Here is a 25740-nt window from a genome sequence, read left to right on the forward strand (position 1 = left end):
CTGGTTCAAAGAGTATTTTGGGACCTATTCTCTATTTCAATCACCATGCCATTTACTTGGTGAAATGTCTGTTGCACCTCCCTGGATCTGTGGACTGGACTTTTACAGAGGGAGCTCTTGGGAAGTGTTAGTTGGGACAAGAAGGCATTTCCAGAATTGTTAACCCTCAGCATCCAGAGTGAGCATTAGTTACAGGGTCCCCTATAAATTTGGCCACATTACCTCATGAACTGAGTGATGAGAATATGTAACAGATGATTTTTCTCAACAGCAAATGGAGGTGATTTTGGACTCAATTCTCCAAAATTGATGGGATCTGACAGCAAGTTTGTGCGACATGAGACAGCAAGACAGAAAGTGGAAACTCGCTGTCTGTACAATCTTCCGTGGATGCATGGGTTTCCTCACGTCGTCAAATGGAGAGCATACAGATTCCTTACAGGCAGTGGTGGGAGTTGAACTTGAGCTCTATAATAGCATTACACTAACCACAATGCCACTGTGGCGCCCCATCTCGTTGTCAATCTGAAGTACAAATTTTCATAGAGTTGTACTGCGACCATTTTGTTCCTCTATCACCTGGTCTAGCAGTCTAATACAGAAATGCATTATCTCATATTTAACCTTTGGATTTCCAACATCTGCAGAATCTTTTGGGCTAAGAAGTGGCTGATGGAGTTCAACCCAGATAAGTGTAAGGTGGTTCATTTTGGTAGGTCAAATGTGATGGCAGAATATAGCATTAATGGTAAGACTCTTGGCAGTGTGGAGGATCAGAGGGATCTTGGGGTCTGAGTCCGTAGTACGCTCAAAGCTGCTGCACTTGTTGACTCTGTGGTTAAGAAGGCATATGGTGCATTGGCCTTCATCAATCATGGGATTGAGTTTAAGGGCAGAGGTAATGTTACAGCTTTATAGGACCCAAGGTGGAGTACTGTGCTCAATTTTGGTCACTTCACTATGGGAAGAACGTGGAATCCATAGAAAGGGTGCAGAAGAGATTTACAAGGGGGGAGCATGCCTGATGAGAATAGGTTGAGTGAACTCGGGCTTTTCTCCTTGGAGTGATGGAGGAAGAGCGGTGACCTGACAGAGGTGTATAAGATGATGAGAGGCGTTGATCGTGTGGATAGTCAGAGGTTTTTTCCCAGGGCTGAAATGGCTAGCACGAGAGGGCATAGTTTTAAGGTGCTTGGAAGTAGGTACGGAAGAGATGTCAGGAGTAAGTTTTTTACGCAGAGAGTGGTGAGTGCGTGGAATGGGCTGCTGGTGGAGGTGGAAACGATAGGGTCTTTTAAGAGACTCCTGGATGGATACATGGAGCTTAGAAAATTAGAGGACTATGGGCAACCCTAGTAATTTCTAAGGTAAGGACATGTTCGGCACAGCTTTGTGGGCCGAAGGGTCTGTATTGTGCTGTAGGTTTACTATGTTTTTTATATTATAGCACAATACAGGCTCTTCAGCCTACGAAGCTGTGCCAACATTTTAACCTACTCTAAGATCAACCTAACCTTTCCCTCCCCCGCCTCCAACCATTTTTACTCTCAGTCATCAGGCTCTTGAACCAGAGTGGGTAACTTCACTCACCCCATCACTGAATTGTTCCCATAGCCTATCGACTCACTTTCGAGGACTCTTCATCTCATGTTCTCAACATTTATTCCTTATTCATTTATTATTATTATTCTTTTTGTATTTGTACAGTTCATTGACTATCAGTCTTGTGTGCAATTTTTCATTGATTCTATTGTGTATTTTTGTTTTTACTGTGAATGTCTGCAGAAAATGAATTTTCGGGTTGTATATGGTGACATGTACGTTATTTGACAATAAATTTACTTTGAACTTTGATTTTAAAATAATGCACCTATTAAGGCTTACTTAAGTGTCCCTAATATATCCAACATATTTTGAAAGCCTAGATAAATTATTTCCATGAATTACCATTGCCTACAGTACTTCTCTGCTGCCTGTTGGCTTGTGAAATCCAGACCAAATATTGTTTCCTATATTTCTGATTTCTGGATGTTTCCCTATTCTGTCATTTACAGATTCTGTTACTTTGCCTGCTGTCGGTGTCAAACCAACTCCTCATCTGTGATGATCTGGATGTTGCATCCTCCTTGTTAGATTCAGTTACATGTTAGTGTTTGCCAGTCTGCCAGCACTACAGCCTTCTCCAATGAATTATTGAATACCTACAATATTACTTCTGCTCTTTGATCCCTAATATGTGGCTGCAACTCATCCTCATTGGCCTTTTCAGACAACTCACACAAAATGCTGGAGGGACTCGGCAGGCCAGGCAGCATCTATGGAAAAGAGTACAGTTGACGTTTCAGGCTGAGATCCTTTGGCAGGACTGTACCCTTTTCTATAGATGCTGCCTGCCCTGCAGAGTTCCTCCAGCATTTTGTGTGTGTTGCTTTGGATTTCCAGCATCTGCAGATTTTCTCTTGTTTCTCATTGGTCTTTTATCCTCTTTGAGCTTCATCAGTTCTTTTTTTTTTGATATTTTTTAAATTAGTTTTTCAAAACATTTTACAAAATTAAAAACCCCAAATCCCAATGAGGAGCATTAATACAGAGCAAGGTTAAGCATACAATAACAATATGCTACAAAGGAAGAGAATTTAACAAAAAAGCACCTAAATTGAAGACAAGTGAGCTTAGTGTCCTCCCCAAACCCCACAACACAAGAAAAAAACAACAATTCCAGACCAACCACCACACAATATAGAGAGTATAAGTCCGGACAGACAAACTCCCAGACTGTGAATACACTTAGCAACAGAGGATAATAATGCCTACTACCAGAAAAAAAAAAGGGAGCTGAAAGCAAGGGGCCGAAAAGAAAAAAAAAACCCTAGTCAAGAGGAAGGTTATGAAAGTACTCGATAAAAGGTCCCCAGACCTTATGGAACTTTAAATCCGAATTGAGAACTGAATAATGAATTTTTTCGAGGTCCAAGCAGGCCATAATGTTGTTAAGCCATTGCGCATGAGTGGGCGGGGCAACATCTCTCCATCTAAGGAGGATCAAGCGTCTTGCCAGGAGAGAGGCAAAGGATAGTATTTGGCATTTGGTCGGACCCAGACATAAATCTGTCTCGCCCCAAAAAATCAGTTCTTTTTTTAGCGTGATCCTTTTTTCTTTTTCAGATTTCTTATTTCTCTACTTAATAAGAGACCCTCAGCATCCAGGCCATGCCCTCTTCTCACTACTACCATCAGGTAGGTCCCACATCACCAGGTTCAGGAACAGTTATAACCCTTCACCATCAGGTGCCTTCACTCATCTCAACTCTGAACTGATTCCACAATCTACAGACTCACTTTCAAGGACTCTGCAACTCACATTCTCAGTATTAAAAAGGAAATTATAGGCCAGTTAGCCTGACTTCAACATCCCTGGTTGGGAAGATGTTGGAGTCTGTTGTTAAGGGTGATATTTCAGGCTTCTTGGAGGTACATGATGAAATAGGCCAGTGTCAATGCAGTTTCTTCCATGGGAAATCTTGCCTGACAAATCTGTTGGAATTCTTTGAGGAAGTAACAGGCAAGTTGACAAAGGAGTCAGTGGATGTTGTTTACTTGGACTTTCAGAATGCCTTTAACAAGGTGCCACACATGAGGTTGCTAACGAGGGAAGAACCTATGGCATTACAGGAAAGATATTAGCATGGATAGAAGATTAGCTGACTGGCAGGAGGGAAAGAGTGGGAATAAAGAAGGCTTATTCTGATTGGTTGCCGGTAGCTAGCAATGTTTTGCAGGGGTTGGTGTTGGGACCATTTCTTTTCACATTATATGTTAATGATTTGGATGACAGAATTAATGGAATTGTGGCCATGTTTGCAGATGATACAAAGATAGATGGAGCGGCTGGTAGTGTTGAGGAAGCAGGAGACCGATTAGGAGAATGGGCAAAGAAGTGGCAGATAGAAAATAGTGTAGGGAAGTGAATGGTCATGCAGATTGGTAGAAGGAATAAAGGCATAGACTATTTTCTAAATTGGGAGAAAATTCAAAAATCAGAGGTGCAAAGGGACTTGGGAGTTCTTGTGCAGTATTCCTTAAAGGTTAACTTGCAAGTCAAATTGGTGGTAAGAAGGGTAAATGCACTGTTAGCATTCATTTTGACAGGACTTGAATACAAGACCAAGAATGTGATGCTGAGGCTATCCACCTATCTTCATATCATCTGCAAATAATGTAACAAGAATTGGGCCCAAAACAGACCCCTGAGGGACACCACTAGTCACTGGCAGCCAACCAGAAAAGTCTCCCTTTATTCCCACTCTTTGCCTCTTGCCAATCACCACTGGTTTATCCATGCTAGTACCTTTCCTGTAATACCATGGGCTCGTACCTTGTTAAGCAGCATCAAGTTTGGCACCTTGTCAAAGACCTTCTGGGATGATAACGTATTTTTACATACAAGCCATAATGAATTATTTACACAAACAAGAATGCTTAATCAAATATATATATGTAATGCCTTGATTAAGATTTCTACTGCTTTGCTGTAGCAGGCAGCCATCAATCCCAGGGGATCATGTGTTTGCGCCTCTGATAAGACTTTGTCCTCGGCAGAAAGACTTGAAGAACCGGCTGTTGCCCATGCAGCGGGATCCCCCTCTCCACGTCACTGATGTAGTCCAAGGGAAGGGCAAGTGCCGATACAGCTTGGCAGCAGTGTCGTTGCAGAGGTTGCCAGAGTGAAGTTGTAAACAACATCAGTGCCTTAGGGACCCAGCTGTGGATTTCTTCCTCCGGGTTTACTCTCAAAGCCTTTCTCATTGGTGGGTATAGTTGCAAGGCAGTGGAGGTTTAAAATCAGAGTTTTCCTTCTAGGTGAGCTGCTGTCCAAGGCTGATGAGCCCACCTGCCCGATGCAACTGGTTTTGAGGCACCAGTGGTCCGCCTTTGCCCCTTCTCTTGTCAGTAGAAACATTTCTGCCAGGCCTAGAAGCTCAGCCACACATGAAGGCCAAGAGTTGGAGTTGGTTGTCAGAGGCTATTAGAGTCACATACTATTTGGAGCACTTTATAGGTAGTGGGAGCTTATCCCCACAACCACCCCCAGTTATGACAACCTTAGGAACCTGTTATGCTGTAGGTATTTCATTTTAGCAGTTTTCTGTAAAAGCAGTATAGCCTGTTGGTAGAATGTTTTGGTTGCGGCTAAAGATAAGAAAACCTGTTTGACTACAAGACCATGAGAAACAGGAGCAGAATTAGGCCATTCAGCTCATTGAGTTTGCTCCATCATTCCATCATGGCTGATCCCGGATCCCACATCCCACTGAACCCAATACACCTGCCTTTTTACCATGTACTTTGATGCCCTGACCGATTAGGAAACGATCAACTTCTGCCTTAAATATACCCACAGACTTGGCCTCCACCACAGTCTGTGGCAGATCATTCCACAGATTCACTAACGTCTGGCTAAAAAAACAATCCTCTTTACCTCCATTCTAAAAGTCATCCCTCAATTTTTGAGGCTGTGCCTTTTAGTTCTGGATACCTTCATCATAGGAAACATCCTCTCCACATCCACCCTATCTAGTCCATTCAACATTCGGTAGATTTCAATGAGAACCCCCCCCCCTCCCCCCACCGCATTCTTCTAAATACCAGTGACTACAGGCCCAAAGCTGCCAAATTCTCCTCATATGTTAAATCCTTCATTTATGGAATCATCCTCACGAACCTCCTCTGGACCCTTTAATGACAATACATCCTTTCTGAGATATGGGGCCCCAAACCTGTTGACAATACTGTACTCCAAATGTGGCCTGACTAGTGTCTTATAAAAGCTCAGCATTATCTCCTTGCTTTTATGTTCTATTCCCCTTGAAATAAATTACAACATTGCATTTGCCTTCTTTACCACAGACTCAACCTGTGAATTATCCTTCTGGGAGTCTTGCATGAAGACTCCTAAGCCCCTCTGTACTTCTGATGTTTGAACCTTCACCCCATTTGGATAATAGTCTGCACTATTGTTCCTTTTACCAAAATGCATTATCATACATTTTGCAACACTCTATTCCATCTGCCAGTTTTTTGCCCATTCTTCCAATTTATCTAAGTCCTGCTGCAATCACATTGCTTCCTCAGCACCACCTACCCCTCCACCTATCTTCATATCATTCGTAAACTTAGCCACAAAGTCATCAATTGCATGATGTAAATCATTGATAAACAATGTGGAAAAGTAGTGGTTCCCTGAGGAACAGCACTAATCACCAGCAACTCAAAAAGGCCCCTTTTATTCCTACACACTGCCTCCTGCCTATCAGCCATTTCTCTATCCATGCCAGTATCTTTCCTGTAATGTTGTAGGATTTTATCTTGTTAAGCATCCTTGTGTGGCACCTTATCAAAGGCCTTCTGAAAATCCAAGCAAATGACATCCACTGCCTCTCTTTTGTCCACCCTGCTTGTTACTCCTTCAAGGAACGCTAACAGATTTGTCAGGCAAGATTTTCCTTTACAGAAACCATGCTGAATTTTGACTTAGTTTATCATTCGTCTACAAGTACACTGACACCTCATCCTTAATAATAGACTCGAACGCTTTCCCAGCTACTGAGGTTAGGCAAACTGGCCTGTAATTTCCTTTATTTTGCCTTCTTCCCTTCTTAAAGAGTGGAGAGACATTTTCAATCTTAAAGTCCTCCAGGATCATGCCAGAATCAAATGATTCTTGAAAGATCTTAACTAATGCATCTGTTATCTCTTCAGCAACCTCTCTGGGATGTAGTCCATCTGACCTTGGTGACTTATCCACAGTAAGACCTTTGAGTTTGCCTAGCACATTTTCCTTTGTAATAACAATGGCACTCACTCTGCTCCCTGACAATCATGGACCTCTGGCACACTGCTAGTGTCTTCCACAGTGAAGACTGATGCAAAGTACCCATTAAATTCATCTGCAGTTTCTTTGTCCCTCATTACTACCTCACCAGCATCATTTTCCTATGATCCAATATCAACTCTCAACTCCCTTTTTATATAATGCAAGAAAACTTCAGTTATCCTGGTTTATATTATTGGCTAGTCTGCCCTATCATCTTTTACCTTCCTATAGATTTTTGAACATAGAAAACCTACAGTGCAATACAGACCCTTTGGCCCACAAAGTGGTGCTGAACATGTCCCAACCGTAGAAATTACTAGGCTTACCCATAGCCCTCTATTTTTCTAAGCTCCATGTACCTATCCAAAAGCCTCTTAAAAGACCCTATCGTATCCGCCTCCACCACCATTGCTGGCAGCCCATTCCACACACTCACCACTCTCTGAGTAAAAAACTTACCCCTGACATCTCCTCTGTACCTACTCCCCAGCACCTTAAACCTGTGTCGTCTTGTGGCAACCATTTCAGCCCTGGGGAAAAGCCTCTGACTATCCACACGATCAATGCCTCTCATCATCTTATCCACCTCTATCAAGTCACCTCTCATCCTTCATACTCCAAGGAGAAAAGGCCGAGTTCACTCAACCTGTTTTCATAAGGCATGCTCCCCAATCCAGGCAACATCCTTGTAAATCTCCTCTGCACCCTTTCTATGGCTTCCACATCCTTCCTGTAGTGAGGCGACCAGAACTGAGCACAGTTCTAGTGGGGTCTGACCAGGGTCCCATATAGCTGCAACTTTACCTCTCAGCTCCTAAATTCAATTCCACGATTGATGAAGGCCAGTACACCGTACGCCTTCTTAACCACAGAGTCAACCTGCGCAGCTGCTTTGAGTGTCCTATGGACTTGGACCCCAAGATTCTTCTGATCCTCCACCCTGCCAAAAGTCTTACCATTAATACTATATTCTGCCATCATATTTGACCTACCAAAATGAACCACTTCACACTTATCTGGGTTGAACTCCATCTGCCACTTCTCAGCCCAGTTTTGCATCCTATCAAAGTCCCACTGTAACCTCTGACAGCCCTCCACACTATCCATAACACCTCCAACCTTTGCGCCATCAGCAAACTTGCTAACCCATCCCTCCAATTGATAAAAATCACAAAGAGTAAGAGTCCCAGGACAGATCCCTGAGGCACACCACTGGTCACCGACCTCCATGCAGAATATGACCCGTCTACAACCACTCTTTGCCTTCTATGGGCAAGCCAGTTCTGGATCCACAAAGCAATGTCCCCTTGGATCCCATGCCTCCTCATTTTTTCAATAAGACTTGCCTGGGGTACCTTATCAAATGCCTTGCTGAAATCAATATACACTACATCTAATGCTCTTCCTTCATCATGTGTTTAGTCATATCCTCAAAAAATTCACTCAGGCTCATAAGGCAGGACCTGCCTTGACAAAGCCATGTTGACTATTCCTAATCATATTATACCTCTCCAAATGTTCATAAATCCTGCCTCTCAGGATCTTCTCCATCAACTTACCAACCACTGAGGTAAAACTCACTGGTCTATAGTTTTCTGGGCTATCTCTACTCCCTTTCTTGAATAAAGGAACAACATCCACAACCCTCCAATCCTCCGGAACCTCTCCCATCCCTATCGATGATGCAAAGATCACCGCCAGAGGCTCAGCAATCTCCTCCCTTGCCTCCCACAGTAGCCTGGGGTACATCTCAACCGGTCCTGTTGACTTATCCAACTTGAACCTTCAGTCCTGCATTCTTTGTCCTTTTGAAATTATGCCCCTGTGGTGCAATTTAACTCTTGCTCTGTCTGCATTTATACAAAATCATTGCCTTGTCCTTCCTTACATTCATGTTACATCCATCATCTACTTGTAAACCTGCTGGTTCATCCTCAGCTCTATAATACTGGTTTCCATCCCCCACCATATTAGTTTAAACCATTCCCAACAGCTCTAGTAAACCAGCCTGCAAGAATATTGGTCTCCCTCAGATTCAAGTGCAACCCATCCCTTTTGTACAGGTCCTGCCTGCCCCAGAATTTTCAATTTTCTCTTTAAGTTGACCCATAGTTTTGGCCTCCACCACAGTCTGTGGCAGAGCATTCCACAGATTCACTACTCTCTGGCAAAAAAAAAACCTCCTTACCTCTGTTCAAAAGGGCCAACCCTCAAATCTAAGTCTGTACCCTCTGGTTCTGGACACCCTCACCATAGAAAACATCCTCTCCACGTCCACCCTATCTGGTCCTTTCAACATTCAGTAGGTTTCAACAAGATCCCCCGGCATTCTTCTAAATTCTAGAGAGTACAGGCCCAAAGCTGCTAAACACTCCTCATATGTTAACCCCTTCATTCCTGGAATCATCCTCATGAACCTTCTCTGGACAGTCTCTGATAATAATATATCCTTTCTGAGATGTGTGTTATATAGCCTCAGCATTATATCCTTGTTTTCATATTCTATTCACCTTGAAATAAATGCCAACATTACATTTCCCTTCTTTACCAGACACTCAACCTGTAAATTAACCTTCTGGAAGTCTTGCATGAGGACTCCTAAGCCCCTCCGCACCTCTGATGTTTGAATTTTCTCCCCATTTAGATAAGCCTGCATTTCAGTTCCTTTTACCAAAATGCACTCATACACTTCACAACATAGTATTCCATCTGACAGTTTTTTGCCCATTCTTCCAATTTGTCAAGTTCTGCTGCAATCACATTGGTTGTTCAGCACTACCTACCCTTCCACATATCTTCATATCATCCGCTAACTTTGCCACAAAGACATCAATTCCATTATCTTAAGTCATTGACAAGCAATGTGAAAAGCAGCGGTCTCAATACTGACCCCTGAGAAACACCAGTAGTCACCAGCAGCCAACCAGAAAAGGTCCCCTTTATTCCCACTCACTGCCTTCTGCCTGTCAGCCATTCCTCTATTCATTCCAGTACATTTTCTAGAAGACAAAGGATTTTATCTCGTTAAGCAGCCTCATGTGTGGCTCCTTATCAAATGCCTTCTGAAAATCCAAGTACCGGTAAATGACATCACTGCCTGTCTTTTGTCCACCCTGCTTGTTACTTCCTCGAGGAGCTCTACCAGATTTATCAGGCAAGATTTCCCTTCACAGAAACCACGCTGACTTTGACTTAGTTTATCATTAGTCTCCAAGTACTCCGAATACTTATTTTTAATAATGGACTCCAACACTTTTCCAACCACTGAGGTTAGGCCAACTGGTCTATAACTTCCTTTCTTTTGCCTTCCTCCCTTTTTAATTGATCAACTTAGAAATGTTGTGTCAGTCAATCAGGATAGTGGGGTGTGATGAAGGTTCTAGAGAGAGCAAGGCAGAGGGAGTTTTCTGAAGGACAGTAGTCTGGTTTGGGGGCTTTTGGTGGGGGCTGTGGAGCGGGACTGAAGGGAAAATGCCACAGAATGGCGTTAGAAGGAAAATGCTGAACGAAGGGCTTTGTGCAGATGAATGGCTCCATGGTGGAAGGGCAATACTCCTGAGAGAGAGCCAGTTGCTCAAGATGGTCTTTGAGGGGAGTTCAAAGATGTGATGGGTGTTTTCATGCAGTGGGGTGTGGTTGAAGAATTACCAGGGGGCCAAGGAGTGAGAACAAAATGGAATCATGGACATAAACGTCAATAACAAACCGGAAAACCAGGACTTGGACTGGACTGGGAACTCGGTTCAAGACTCGAAACTCAGGTCTTGGCAGGGACTCGGTACCTAGGTCCTGACTTGGCTATTGACTAGACTCAGCTTGGCTCTTGGACTTGGCTGGATTTGGCTCCTGGGTACAGAGCGGGGACTCCTCCTTGGGGCTCAGAGCTGGGACTCCTTCTAGGAGTGAGTTTCTGTTGAGCTCCTAATGCCAAGCCCTTGGAGAGAGTTCCTGATGGGGTTCTGTTGGGATTACAGACAAGGTTACTGAGGCTGAGCTTCTTGGAGTCCGTTTCTGATGGGGTTACAGCCAGTCCAGCAAGGAATCACTGGTTCCCCAGAGCTATTTACGTTGCCAGCTCAAAACGAGAATCAGGTGCCTCAATTAAGGCACCCAACGGAACAAGGGAAAAAACAGAATAACCAGAGTACGGAATCCACGGACCGGACCGTGAACCGGAATGTGGTCTTTATGGACCAGACCATGACAGCAAGTTCCACCTGAGCAGGATAATGAGCAGAAACGAGGAACTGTGTGGTATACCCTGTCTAAACTTGTCACGTTACATCCTGGGGGAATATTAGAGTGACAGGAACCTCTAAATTTGCCAGAGTGCTTAATGCCTCAGCCAGACAGGAGCATGCTTCTGCTAATCAGGAAGAGTCACACTTATCTGCAGGAGTGCTAGTGAGTCTTAAAATGCAGAAATCATTGGCTTCTACGCAAACAGGATGACAGTGATTGTCAGGACCACCTCAGGAAGAGAGGTTACCCTCAGACATGGGGTGCTGATTGCCCCTCTTTTTCTTGTGATGGTATTGTCTAGTTTTCTGGGATAAACAGAAAAGAAAGTCTCCTGGATCGAGGAAGTTGATATTGAAGTCATACATCTTTGGTGACTCACCGATACCTGTGGAATGGAAAGGGAGATTAACCGAGAAGGAATTTGAATGCAAAGATTCTTTTCTACTGATACGTCGGATGTTGGTTGCTCCAAAAATACTTATCACACTATTAGAGTGACTGAGGACACCCTGTTCTGAGAGAGGTCTGTCCGATTAGCACTAGCGGAGGTTGAAGATGTTTGACAGCATCTGCTTAAACTGAAGGAAGCTAAGTTCAGTTATGGGGCAGGAGAAACTGAGCTTCTGGAAGTTGTTAGTGATAGACAGGGGAGGCATCCTCTGGTAGACAGGGAAGGTCACAAGGAGTAGCCAAAGCCGGAGAAGCTGAAGATGAGATAAGGAGATCTCAGAGAGTCGGGAAACCTGTAGCTAGATTGGCAGAGGATGTACTTGGTGAAACTCAGTGTTATGTCCATTCCCATGTGAGATAAAGTATTTCCATTTACAAATAGTCCTGAAACCACAAAATTCATTTGAATACTGTGTTATTAATAATGGTTTGATAAGTTCCATAGGCATGAGGACATGACTGTTTTTGGTGGGGTGAAGAGTGTAATACCCTAGTTAATATTTCTACTGCTATGCTGTAGGTATTTCATTACAGCAATTTTCTGCAGAAGCAGTGGGTCTTGCTAGTGGAATGTTTTGGGTTGGGCTAAAGATAAGTGTTGTGACAGCCAGTCAGGGTGGTGGGATCTGGAGAAGGTTCTGGAGAGAGCGGGGTGAAGTACAGTACTCTGGTTTGGGTCTTTTGGTAGGAGCTGTGGAGCAGGACAGAAGGGAAGATGCCGTTGAAAGGAGTGTCCCCATTGCAAGAAGTGCTTTGTGCAGATGAATGCCTCCAAGGAGGAAGAGCAAAACTCATGAGTGAGAGAGCCAGTTGCTCAAGTTGGTCTTCAAGGAGAGTTTGAGACTGTGGCGGGTGTTTTCATGCAGATTGTTGTTCCAGTGCGTGAGTAAGAGATACACCCCAAATACTCCAGTATGAGCTTCAGTGGTCATGTGCACATTGGACTGGTTTAACTAATGGGCACTTTTCTTGTTCCTTATTAACCGTTTGATAAAGCTGAAATTGGCAAATATACTTTATAATTTTATGCAGTGTACGATCTGTTATTTCTTGCCGATCGATAATTGTGTTTGGTAAGTACTGCTTTTGCTCAAATCAGAGTTCTGTTAATCGGAACATGCCAACTTTCCTGTTTGGTTGAACCCCAAATCATTCCGATCCTAGACATATAAACAAAGATGGCCTTCTCACCACTGAGTGTCGTGGCTGTTAGCCAAGTTAGCTATCAATCTGAGTTTGCGTATAAGCCCGGTAAGAGGCTTACGTATACAAGATTCAAAGGTTTTTTTTTAATCAAAGTATACAACTCTAAAAATTGTCTTCTCCAGATAGCCACGAAACCAAGAAAGAAAAGAAAGGTAGCACAATCAACTCTCAAATCCCTCCTCCCCGAACAAAAAAAACCGAACAATAACGGACAGAAACATTGACACCCAAATATCCCTCCCCCCGCACAAAAAATGAGAACGATCAAGCAAAAAAACACAGAATACAAAAAAAGCTGTAGGACTGGAAAAAAAAAAGTCCACAGTCCAAGTCCACATCCAAAACGCAGAAAACCTGGGAAACTTTCTCCCTTTCCATAGCAGAGTGATCTCACCGGCATTAAAAGGGCAGTCTCCCCTGTCCGTAGCAGCGTGATCTCACCGGCATTAAAAAGGCAGTCTCCCCTGTCCGTAGCAGCGCGATCTCACCGGCATTAAAAAGGCAGTCTCCCCTGTCCGTAGCAGCGTGATCTCACCGGCATTAAAAAGGCAGTCTCCCCTGTCCGTAGCAGCGCGATCTCACCGGCATTAAAAAGGCAGTCTCCCCTGTCCGTAGCAGAGCAATGTCACCAGCGATAGAAAGGCATCTCCCCTCTCGTAGCAGGGCAATCCCCCCAGTGATTTAAAAAGGAAGGCTGCTGGTGTTTCAATCTCCCTCATCGCTTTAATTGGCAAAATGAAGTCAAACATTGGCTCACAGCCTTCTTACCATGTCGCCTCTGCCTCCTGAAATCCCCTCGGAGACTGCAGAGCACTGAAACACCCAGATGATCTCTAAATTGAGATTACTCAAAAATTTTTGAAATATTAAATACACAACACTCCTCTTTGCTTAGCTATAAACTCCAACTCAGTTGAGGATGCATCAACTATAGTCACAGTATACGATATAATACAACTACTATATGCAGACATCCACAGCAAAGTAACTTCTAGTAACTGTCTAATTCAGGCCTAAAAATTTAATCACTGTGGAGGATTTCTTGCTCTTGTGGGATAACGTCTTTCCTGACAAGGAAGGTCACTTTACTTGGCAGGTGAGATTATGACTATGAAACAATCTCAGGGTCTGGTGCCTCTGTGATGGTTGTAGGAGTTGACTCTGAGACTGCAGGAAATTGTTCTGACAGCTCTGGACACCTTTCTTCTTTTTTCTCTCTAGATCTACCTGGATCCCTTTCTTTTTCTTTCTCATGTTGTTTTGCCCTTTCACACCATTCTCTTTCTCATTCATGTTCTTTCTGTCCATCTCTTCCCACCTTTTTCTTCTTCTAGCTTGTGTATCTTGATCTTGAGAAGGTCCACTTAGTTCACTGGAGTATTTTCTTACCCTTCTATTGCTCCCTTTACAATGTGATCTCTCATCTCAGTTTCCTCATTCACAACACCATCTGACAAATCCTATGTTTTCTTATCTCCACGGCTCCTTTCTTTTTGACTTCCACGTGAAGTTCACGCAATAACCTTAATGCATGCAGAGTAAATTCTAAGTCTTTATACTCACAAAAACTGAATAGTTGCAACTTTCCTGAAGCTCCTTGAACTTAAAACCAAGTGCTTGATTAACATGTTGACAGCTTATCAGTATGTGGACAGTTTGGACATCATCCAGTACCTTTCCCAATTCACTTTCAGTTTGCTTCATTACAGGGGATGTGGCATGCATAATGTGGATGGATTTTCTATCAAGTTGTAGTTGTCTCAGCCACTCATGTCCCGCAATGCTAGGCCTCCTGTTTTTACCACATACAAGCACAATGCGGCTTGTTGGTTGTATTTCACTGTTATTAATGGCATTTCTACAGGAGTTATCTTTTATCCAGTATAAGTTCTTAATTGAATATCTGTTGGCTTCAGTTTAGTATCTTTGAAGTGACATTCAAATTAATTTTGTGGAATGACAAACTGCTGAGCCACTTTAATTACCGTTCACTTTTGATGTAAACCATGTTGATTGTTTATTGTAGACCTTGTTCCAATTTCAACCTCACTCCTTCCGAACACTCTGCTCTCCACTCCCTCTGCACCAATCCTAACCTTACTATAAAACCCGCTGATAAGACGGCCGCTGTTGTAGTCTGGCATACTGACCTCTACCTTGCTGAGGCACAGCAACAACTCGCTGATACCTCCTCTTATTTACCCCTCGATCATGACCCCACTAAGGAGCACCAGGCCATTGTCTCCCACACCATCACCAACCTTATCAGCTTTGGGGATCTCCCATCCACTGCCACCAACCTCATAGTTCCCACACCCCACACTTCCCGTTTCTACCTCCTACCCAAAATCTACAAACCTGCCTGTCCGGGTAGACCCATTGTTTCTGCTTGCTCCTGCCCCACTGAACTCATTTCTGCATACCTCGACACTGTTTTATCCCCCCCTTGTTCAATTCCTTCCCACCTATGTTCGTGACACTTCTCCCGCTCTGAATTTTTTCAAATGATTTTAAGTTCCCTGGCCCCCACCACCTTATTTTCACCATCGATGTCCAGTCCCTATATACCTCCATCTCCCACCAGGAAGGTCTCAAAGCTTTCCACTTCTTTTTGGATTCCAGACCTAACCAGTTCTCCTCTACAACCACTCTCCTCCATCTAGCGGAATGAGTCCTTACTCTCAATAATTTCTCCTTTGGCTCCTCCCAGTTCCTCCAAGCTAAAGGTGTAGCTATGGGCACCTGTATGGGTCCCAGCTATGCCTGCCTTTTTGTTGGCTTTGTGGAACAGTCCATGTTCCAAGCCTATACTGTTATCCATCCCCCACTTTTCCTTCACTACATCGACGACTGCATTGACGCTGCTTCCTGCATGCATGCTGAGCTCGTTGACTTCATTAACTTTGCCTCCAACTTTCACCCTGCCCTCAAATTTACCTGGTCCATTTTCAACAACCCCCTCCCCTTTCTTGATCTTTCAGTCTCTATCTCTGGAGATGGCTATCTACTGATATTTACTATAAGCCTACGGACTCTTCACAGCTCCCTGGACTATTCCTCTTCCCACCCTGTCTCTTGCAAAAATGACATCCCTTCTCGCAATTCCTCCATCTCCGCCGCATCTGCTCTCAGATGAGGCTTTTCATTCCAGGACGAAGGAGATGTCTTCCTTTTTTAAAGAAAGGGGCTTCCCTTCCTCCGCCAACAACTCTGCTCTCAAATGCATCCCTCCCATTTCCCGCACATCTGCTCTCACCCCATCCTCCCGCCACCCCACTAGGGATAGGGTTCCCCTTGTCCTCACCTATCACCTCACCAGCCTCCGAGTCCAACATATAATTCTCTGTAACTTCCGCCACCTCCAACAGGATCCCACCACCAGGCACATCTTTCCCTCCCCTCTTCTGCTTTCTGCAGGGATCGCTCCCTACGTGACTCCCTTGTCCATTCATCCCCCCCATCCCTTCCCACCGATCTCCCTCCTGGAACTTATCCTTGCAAGCGGAACAAGTGCTACACCTGCCCTTACACTTCCTCCCTCACCACCATTCAGGGCCCCAGACAGTCCTTCCAGTTGAGGCGACACTTCACCTGTGAGTTGGCTGGTGTGGTATACTGCGTCCGGTGCTCCCGGTGTGGCCTTTTATATATTGGTGAGATGCGATGCAGACTGAGAGACCATTTCACTGAACACCTACGCTCTGTCCACCAGAGAAAGCAGGATCTCCCAGTGGCCACACATTGTAATTCCACATCCCATTCCCATCTGATATGTCTATCCATGGCCTCCTCTACTGTCAGGATGAAGCCACACTCAGGTTGGAGGAACAACACTTTATATTCCATCGGGGTAGCCTCCAACCTAATGGCATGAACATTGATTTCTCTAACTTCCATTAATGCCCCCCCTCCCCTTCTTACCCCATCCCTTATTTATTTATCTATTTATTATTTTTCCCCTTTTTTCCTCTCTTTCTCTCTCTGTCCCTCTCACAATCCTGCTCTCCATCTCCCTCTGGTGCTCCCCTCTCCCTTTCTTTCTCCCTAGGCCTCCCATTCCATGATCCTTCCCCTTCTCCAGCCTTGTATCCCTTTTGCCAATCAACTTTGCAGCTCTTAGCTTCATCCCTCCCCCTCCTGTCTTCTCCTTTCATTGCGGATCTCTCCCTACCCCTCCTACTTTCAAATCTCTTACTATCTCTTCTTTCAGTTAATCCTGACGAAGGGTCTCGGCCCGAAACATCAACTGTACTTCTTCCTATAGATGCTGCCTGGCCTGCTGCGTTCCACCAGCATTTTGTGTGTATTGCTTGATTGTTTATTGCTAATTTTCACACGGTAAATCTCAAGGCTACACAGTTGTATGTCAGTCTCATCATTATCAGACATTTCGTCAACAGCATGCAGATTAGTGCTCTTTTGGCAACTGCAAAGTGACTTTTTAGCATTTTCTCTTCTCTGTGCAGTCCGTTTAGTTTTTGTCTGCCTGATATGCTCTTTGTATGTGTCCTACTTTGTTGCATTTTCTGAAAGTTTTGCCTTTAAATCTATTTTTGTTTGGCATATGTGAGCCCCTGCCACAATGGTAACACAATTTATTTGACCAGGCCGGTTTCTGTTGAGATGCTGCAATTTTGTTCACACTCACTTTCATTCCTGACTGCAACTCAGTTGCACATCTGTCTGTGGTTTCCATTGATACAGCTATTTCCATTGCTCTTATAAGTGTAAGCTGTGCTTCAGTAGGAGTCATTTTTGAATGCTTTCTTTTAAGATCCCACAAACTAAACAATCTCACAGTGCATCATTAAGCCCATTACCAAACTGGCACTGCTTAGACATACGCTGAAATGGACTTTCCTTCTTTTTGATTCCATTTGTGAAACTTAAAGCATTCTGCATTCACCAGTGGCTTTGATTCCAAATGCTCCTGCATTACTTTTACAATAGCAACAAAGCTCACATCTGATGGCTTGGTTGGAGGAGTCAAACTTTGGGAAAACCCTAACCCTTTGGGAAAAAACTGTATGCCTTTTAACCCAGTGCACTTAACAAATTGACACTTGCTTCTTATTGGCCATTTCATTTACTTCAAAATATCATTCCAATAGCTCAGTATATATGAGCCAATTACCCGGGTTGTGTTGTCAAACTCATCAATCTTTCCAATGTAGCCAGCCATTTCTGCTCTTTTTTATTATCACTCAGTACTCATTTTGTATGAATTCTTCCATTTACAGCCTTTTTTAAAAACTCAACGTCTCTGCACATTCTGGACTGTTTCTTTTAAATTTGACCATTTTTTTTTCATTTGATCATCTCACTCCTGTCAGTAGCCGTCTTGGGTTCATTTTAAAAACAGCTTGTTGCCAATGTTATGTTTTGAAACTTCAAATCTTTCAGTGAATTCAAACGAAGACATGGGAGCCCAAGATGTGGGTATAACTTCATCTGCTTTACACAAAGGGCCGCATATCACATGGTATATTGAAACATTTTGAATGTTGAAAGGCCTAGACAGAGTAGATGTGGAAAGGATGTTTCCCATGGTGGGGGAGTCTAGGACAAGAGGGCACAGCCTCAGGATAGAGGAGTGCCCTTTCAAAACAGAGATGTGGAGACATTTCTTTAGCCAGAGGGTGGTGAATTTGTGGAATTTGCTGCCATGTGCAGCTGTGGAGGCCAGGTTTTTGGGTGTATTTAAGGCAGAGATTGATAGTTTTTGATTGGACATGGCATCAAAGGTTACGGGGAGAAGACCGGAAACTGGGGTTGAAGAGGAGAAGAAGAAAGGATCAACCATGATTGAATGACGGAGCAGACTCGATGGGCCAGATGGCCTAATTCTGCTCCTATATCTTATTGTCTTATGGTAGCATGATGGCAAATGCAATTAACATATTTTTACATATAACCTGTAATTAATTATTTAAACAAACAAGAACACTTAATCAAGTATATATACAAGATTAGTCAAATATTATTGAAACATTAAATACACAACCCAATAGCTAAAGAAATTCCTCCTCATCACTGTTTTACAGAAGTCCTTGTATTCTGAGACTGTGCCCTCTGGCCCTAGACTCCCCACTATTCTCTCCACATTCTCTTCACGTCCACTCTACATAGTCCTTTCAATATTCGATCTGGGATCAATCCTGACCTCTGCTGGGATCTGTGTGGATTTTACACATTCTCCTTCCTGCTTTTTCCAATGTTCTAAAACCATGCACTTTGATTGACAGCTATGTCAGTAGGCGTTAGGAGAATCGATGCGCTAATGAGATAGAATTGTTCACAGGGAAGTCAGTATTGGTATTGGTTGATTACTTTCAAGTTCAAGTTTATTGTCATTCAACCAAACACATGTATACTGCCAGACGAAGCAATGTTCCTCCAGACCAAGGTGCACAACACAGTACATATAACTCTCAAACACAGCACAGAAAGTTAATAAATTAACTAACATTAAGGTGCATATACAATGCAAGTTAAAAAGTCAACAGTTGAACACTTCATATGTGATAAGACCTGGGTGCTGGCAGAGAGTTCTGAAGTCTCACGGCCAGGGGAAGACGCTATTTCCCATTCTAATGGTTCTTGTCCTAATGCTACGGTACCTCCTATCTGATGGTGGGGGGAAGGGATAGGAGAGATCATTGACAATGCTAAGGGCCCTGCGTACGCAGCGCTCCTGATCAATACACCTAATGAATGGAAGAGAATCCTTGATGATCCTTTCAGCAGTTTTTACAATCCTTTGTTGCATATTGCAGTGACATGCCTTGCAATTCCTGTATCAGGTTGGACAGGATACTCGCAATGGTGTTCTTGAAAAAATTGGTTATAATACAGGGCTGGTGGGGGGTGAGTGGAATCCTCACTTGCCTCAATCTCCTCAGTAAGTGGCGATGCTGTTGCTGCTTCTGAAAGTCCAAATATACAACTTCCACTACATTCCCTTTATCGATCCTCCTTGTAATCTCCACAAATAATTCCTACAGGTTCCTACAGTGCAAATGAGTAAAAGATTACAAGATGTTAAAAGCACAATGAGTGTAAGGGCAGTTTATTTGAATGCCCATAGTATCCAAAACAAGATCAGTGAACTTGTGGCACAAATCAGTACAAAGAGGTATGATTTAGTGGCAATTACAGAGATGTGGCACAAGGTGCAGAGGATTGGGAATTAAATATCCAAGGATATCAAGTAATACAGAAGGATAGGTAGGAAGGTAAGGGAGGTGGGGTAGCGCTCTTATTTAAAGATGAGATCAGGATGATAGTGAGAGATGATATAAGATCTAAGGAGCAGAATGTTGAATCCATCTGGGTAGAGATTAGAAACAGTAAAGGGGAAAAAAAATCACTGGTGGGAGTTGTCTATCGGCCACTGAATAATAACATTACAGTAGCACAGGCATTAAACAGAGAAATATCTGAGGCATGTTAGAATGGAACAGCAGTTATCATGGGGGACTTTAACTTGCACATAGATTGGGTGAATCAAGTTGGTCCAGACAGCCTTGAGCAGGACTTCATAGAATGTATCCATGATGGCTTTCTTGAACAGCATGTTACTGAACCTACAAGGGAACGTGCTATCTTAGATCTGGTCCTGTCCAATGAGACAGGTTAACTTAGTGATCTTGTAGTCAGGGATCCTCTTGGAAAGAGTGATCACAGTGTGATTGAGTTTCTCATACAAATGGAGGGTGCAATAGTTCAATCTAAAACCAGTGTATTGTGCCTAAACAATGGAGGCTACAAATGGGATGAGGATGAGGGAGGAATTTGCTAGTGTAGACAGGGAACACAGGCTATGTGGTGGGACAGTTGAGGAACAGAGGAAGACTTTCAAAGAGATTTTTCACGGTGCTGAACAAAATTATATTCTAGTTAAAAGCAAGGACAGTAAGGAAGGAGAGAGCCAGCCTTGGATAACTAAGGAAATTAAGACAATAGACAATAGGTGCAGAAGTAGACCATTCGGCCCTTCGAGCCTGCACCGCCATTCTGAGATCATGGCTAATCATCTACTATCAATACTCGGTTCCTGTCTTGTCCCCATATCCCTTGATTCCTCTATCCATAAGATACCTATCTAGCTCCTTCTTGAAAGCATCCAGAGAATTGGCCTCCACTGCCTTCCGAGGCAGTGCATTCCAGACCCCCACAACTCTCTGGGAGAAGAAGTTTTTCCTTAACTCTGTCCTAAATGACCTACCCCTTACTCTCAAACCACACCCTCTGATACTGGACTCTCCCAGCATCTGGAACATATTTCCTGCCTCTATCTTGTCCAATCCTTTAATAATCTTATATGTTTCAATCAGATCCCCTCTCAATCTCCTTAATTCCAGCGTGTACAAGCCCAGTCTCTCTAACCTCTCTGCGTAAGACAGTCCGGACATCCCAGGAATTAACCTCGTGAATCTACGCTGCACTTCCTCTATAGCCAGGGTGTCCTTCCTTAACCCTGGAGACCAAAACTGTACACAATACTCCAGGTGTGGTCTCACCAGGGCCCTGCACAAATGCAAAAGGATTTCCTTGCTCTTGTACTCAATTCCCTTTATAATAAAGGCCAACATTTCATTAGCCTTCTTCACTGCCTGCTGCACTTGCTCATTCACCTTCAGTGACTGATGAACAAGGACTCCTAAATCTCTTTGTATTTCTCCCTTACCCAACTCTACACCTTTTAGATAATAATCTGCCTTCCTGTTCTTACTCCCAAAGTGGATAAAAGAAGGCATCAAACTAAAAGCTCATGCATAGAAAGTCACCAAGAGTAGTGGGATTCAGAAGAAGATTGAGAAAACTTTAAAAAGCAACAAAGTACCACTAAGCAAGCAATAAAGAAAAGGAAACTAGATTATGAAAATAAACTAGCACAAAATATGAAAACATATAGTAAAAGTTTTTAGAATTATATAAAACGGAAAATGGTGGCTAAAGTGAATGTATGTCCCTTGGAGAATGAGAAGGGGGAGCTGATATTGGGTAATGAAGAAATGGCTGAAGCTTTGAATGACTGTTTCATGTCTAACATCTAACATGCCAAAAAGAGATGTTATTGATGCGATGGGAGGTGAGGACCTGGATATAATAGCTATCACTAAAGACGTAGTGCTGAGCAAACTTGTGGGCTTAAAGATAGGTAAGTCCCCTGGTCCTGATGGAATGCATCCCAGGATGCTGAAATAAATGGCAGAAGTTATAGTAGAGGCTCTGGTGATAATTTACCAAAGTTCTCTGGACTCTAGACAGGTAACAGTGGATCGGAAAATAGCAAATGGCATGCCACTGTTCAAAAACAGTTTAGGCAAAAGGCAAGTAATTATAGGCCAGTTAGTTTAACATCTGTAGTTGGGAAAGTGCTTGAAGTTATCATTAAAGCATTAAATAGCAAGGCATCTGGAAAGAAGTGGATCCATCAGGCAGATGCAGCATGGATTCAGCAAAGGCAGGACCTGTTTGACAAACTAACTGGAGTTCTTTGAGGATAGAATTAGCGCGGTGGATAGAGGGGAACAGATAGACATTATTTACTTGGATTTCCAGAAGGCATTCGATAAGGTGCCACATAAAAGATTTATCCATAAGATAAGGCTACATTGAGTTGGGGGTGATGTATTAGCATGGATAGAGGATTGATTAACTAATAGAAAGCAGAGAGTTGGGATACACAGGTGTTACTCTGGTTGGCAATCAGTGGTGAGTGGTGTGTCGCAGGGGTCAGTGCTGGGCCCGCAACTGTTCATGATATACATTAGCAATCTGGAAGAGGGGGCCGAGTGTAGTGTATCTAATTTTGCTGATGACACTAAATTGAGTGGAAAAGCAAATTGTGCAGAAGATATGGAGAGTCTGCAGAGAGATATAGATAGGTTAAGTGAGTGGGCAAAGGTCTGGAAGATGGAGTATAATGTTGGTAAATGCAAAGTCATCCACTTTGGAAGGAAAAATGAAAGAGCAGATTATTATTTAAATGGTAAAAAATTACAGCATGCTGCTGGCAGAAGGACTTGGGAGTGCTTGTGCATGAATCACAAAATGTTGGTTTGCAGGTGCATCAGGCTGTCGAGAAGGCAAATGGAATGTTGGTCTTCATTGCTAGAGCAATTGAATTTAAGAGCAGGGAGGTTATGCTGCAACTGTACAGGGTACTGGCGAGGCCACATCTGGAGTACTGTGTGCAGTTCTGCTCTCCTTAAGAAGGATATACTGGTTTTGAAGGCGGTGCTGGAATTCAGAACAATGAGAGATCTTATAGAAACATGTAAAATTATGAAAGGAATAGATAAGATAGAGGCAAGAAAGTAGTTTCCACCGTTAGGTGAGACAAGAATGAAGGGACATAGCCTCAAGATTCAGGGGAGTAGATTTAGGGTGGAGATGAGGAGGAACTGCTTTTCCCAGAGTGGTGAATCTGTGGAATTCTCTGTCCAATGAAGCAGTGGAGGCTACCTCAGTAAGTATATTTAAGACAAGGTTGGATAGATTTTTGCATAGTAGGGGAATTAAGGGTTATGGGGGAAAAGGCAGGTAGGTGAAGATGAGTCCATGGGCTAGTCCTGCTCTCATTTCTTATGTTCTTAATTTTTTAATATATTTCTTATTGGTACTTATTGTTTTTAAAACTATTATTATGTACTGCTCCCAGATCACATATGCCAGTGATACAAAACCTGATTCTGGGACATTGCTGGATTTCTTCAACCTTCTGAAGAAGTAGAAGTGTTGCTGTGCTCAGAATATGGTGTGTAGGATTGCTCTGAGAACTAGTATAGACTCAATGGGCCCAATAGCCTCATGTTTGAAAGTAATGTGCATTTCACAATCCCTGTGCTGAGTGGTGATGAGTGAATTATCTCTTATAATGAGTGTGGGTTGATTATACAGTCTGTAGGTGAGTTGTGGTTACGTACGTTACCCCCTACACGGAATGGAGGATCGGTCACACAATGGTCTATTGAATTTAAATAAGACAACTTACCTCATACTGAAATTCTGGTGAGAATGTTGTGGCCCTGACCTGAGAGATTAGAACAAACCTGAATCTTCTCCAGGCAGGGACTCTGGCTCAGGTGTCACCCTGTTGTGAAATAACAACCAGCTGGAAACTGCGATGGGACATGTGATCCATGTTCTGAGGGATGATGCATTATGCAGTCTGTGTACTGAGAGAGGGTGAGTTATGTGGTCCATGTATCCATTGAGTATGGGCTACACAGTCTCTGTACCATACAAGGATGGGTTACATGGTCTGCGTGCCAAGGGAGGGTGAGGTACCTAGTCTGTGTACTGAGAGAGTCCCCTGCACTGAGTGGGGATCGGTTACACAGTCACCTGCACTGAGTGGGGATTGGTTACACAGTCACCTGCACTGAGTGGGGATCGGCTACACAGTCACCTGCACTGAGAGGGGATCGGCTACACAGTCACCTGTACTGAGAGGGGATCGGTTACACAGTCACCTGCACTGAGAGGGGATCGGTTACACAGTCACCTGCACTGAGAGGGGATCGGCTACACAGTCACCTGTACTGAGAGGGGATCGGTTACACAGTCACCTGCACTGAGAGGGGATCGGTTACACAGTCACCTGTACTGAGAGGGGATCGGTTACACAGTCACCTGGACTGAGAGGGGATCGGTTACACAGTCACCTGCACTGAGAGGGGATCGGTTACACAGTCACCTGTACTGAGAGGGGATCGGTTACACAGTCACCTGCACTGAGAGGGGATCGGTTACACAGTCACCTGTACTGAGAGGGGATCGGTTACACAGTCACCTGCACTGAGAGGGGATCGGTTACACAGTCACCTGTACTGAGAGGGGATCGGTTACACAGTCACCTGGACTGAGAGGGGATCGGTTACACAGTCACCTGCACTGAGAGGGGATCGGTTACACAGTCACCTGTACTGAGAGGGGATCGGTTACACAGTCACCTGCACTGAGAGGGGATCGGTTACACAGTCACCTGTACTGAGAGGGGATCGGTTACACAGTCACCTGCACTGAGAGGGGATCGGTTACACAGTCACCTGCACTGAGAGGGGATCGGTTACACAGTCACCTGCACTGAGTGGGGATCGGTTACACAGTCACCTGCACTGAGTGGGGATCGGTTACACAGTCACCTGCACTGAGTGGGGATCGGTTACACAGCCCCTGCACTGAGTGGGGATCGGTTACACAGCCCCTGCACTGAGTGGGGATCGGTTACACAGTCACCTGCACTGAGAGGGGATCGGCTACACAGTCACCTGCACTGAGAGGGGATCGGTTACACAGTCACCTGCACTGAGAGGGGATCGGTTACACAGTCACCTGCACTGAGAGGGGATCGGTTAGACAGTCACCTGTACTGAGAGGGGATCGGCTACACAGTCACCTGTACTGAGTGGGGATCGGTTACACAGTCACCTGTACTGAGAGGGGATCGGTTACACAGTCACCTGCACTGAGAGGGGATCGGTTAGACAGTCACCTGTACTGAGAGGGGATCGGCTACACAGTCACCTGCACTGAGAGGGGATCGGTTACACAGCCCCTGCACTGAGTGGGGATCGGTTACATAGTCACCTGCACTGAGAGGGGATCGGCTACACAGTCACCTGCACTGAGAGGGGATCGGTTAGACAGTCACCTGTACTGAGAGGGGATCGGTTACACAGTCACCTGCACTGAGTGGGGATCGGTTACACAGTCACCTGCACTGAGAGGGGATCGGTTACACAGTCACCTGCACTGAGAGGGGATCGGTTACACAGTCACCTGTACTGAGAGGGGATCGGTTACACAGTCACCTGCACTGAGTGGGGATCGGTTACACAGTCACCTGTACTGAGAGGGGATCGGTTACACAGTCACCTGCACTGAGAGGGGATCGGTTACACAGTCACCTGTACTGAGAGGGGATCGGTTACACAGTCACCTGTACTGAGTGGGGA

General features: G+C 44.1%; 1 protein-coding gene across 1 annotated transcript in view; it reads left to right on the forward strand.

Moving 5' to 3' along the window:
- The window catches only part of abca3b (ATP-binding cassette, sub-family A (ABC1), member 3b), a 207142-nt gene that overhangs the window by 1773 nt on the left and 179629 nt on the right, over positions 1 to 25740 (forward strand). The gene's annotated exons all lie outside the window — the stretch shown is intronic.

Source organism: Hemitrygon akajei, chromosome 11 (assembly GCF_048418815.1).
Source record: "Hemitrygon akajei chromosome 11, sHemAka1.3, whole genome shotgun sequence".
Taxonomy (NCBI): Eukaryota; Metazoa; Chordata; class Chondrichthyes; order Myliobatiformes; family Dasyatidae; genus Hemitrygon; species Hemitrygon akajei.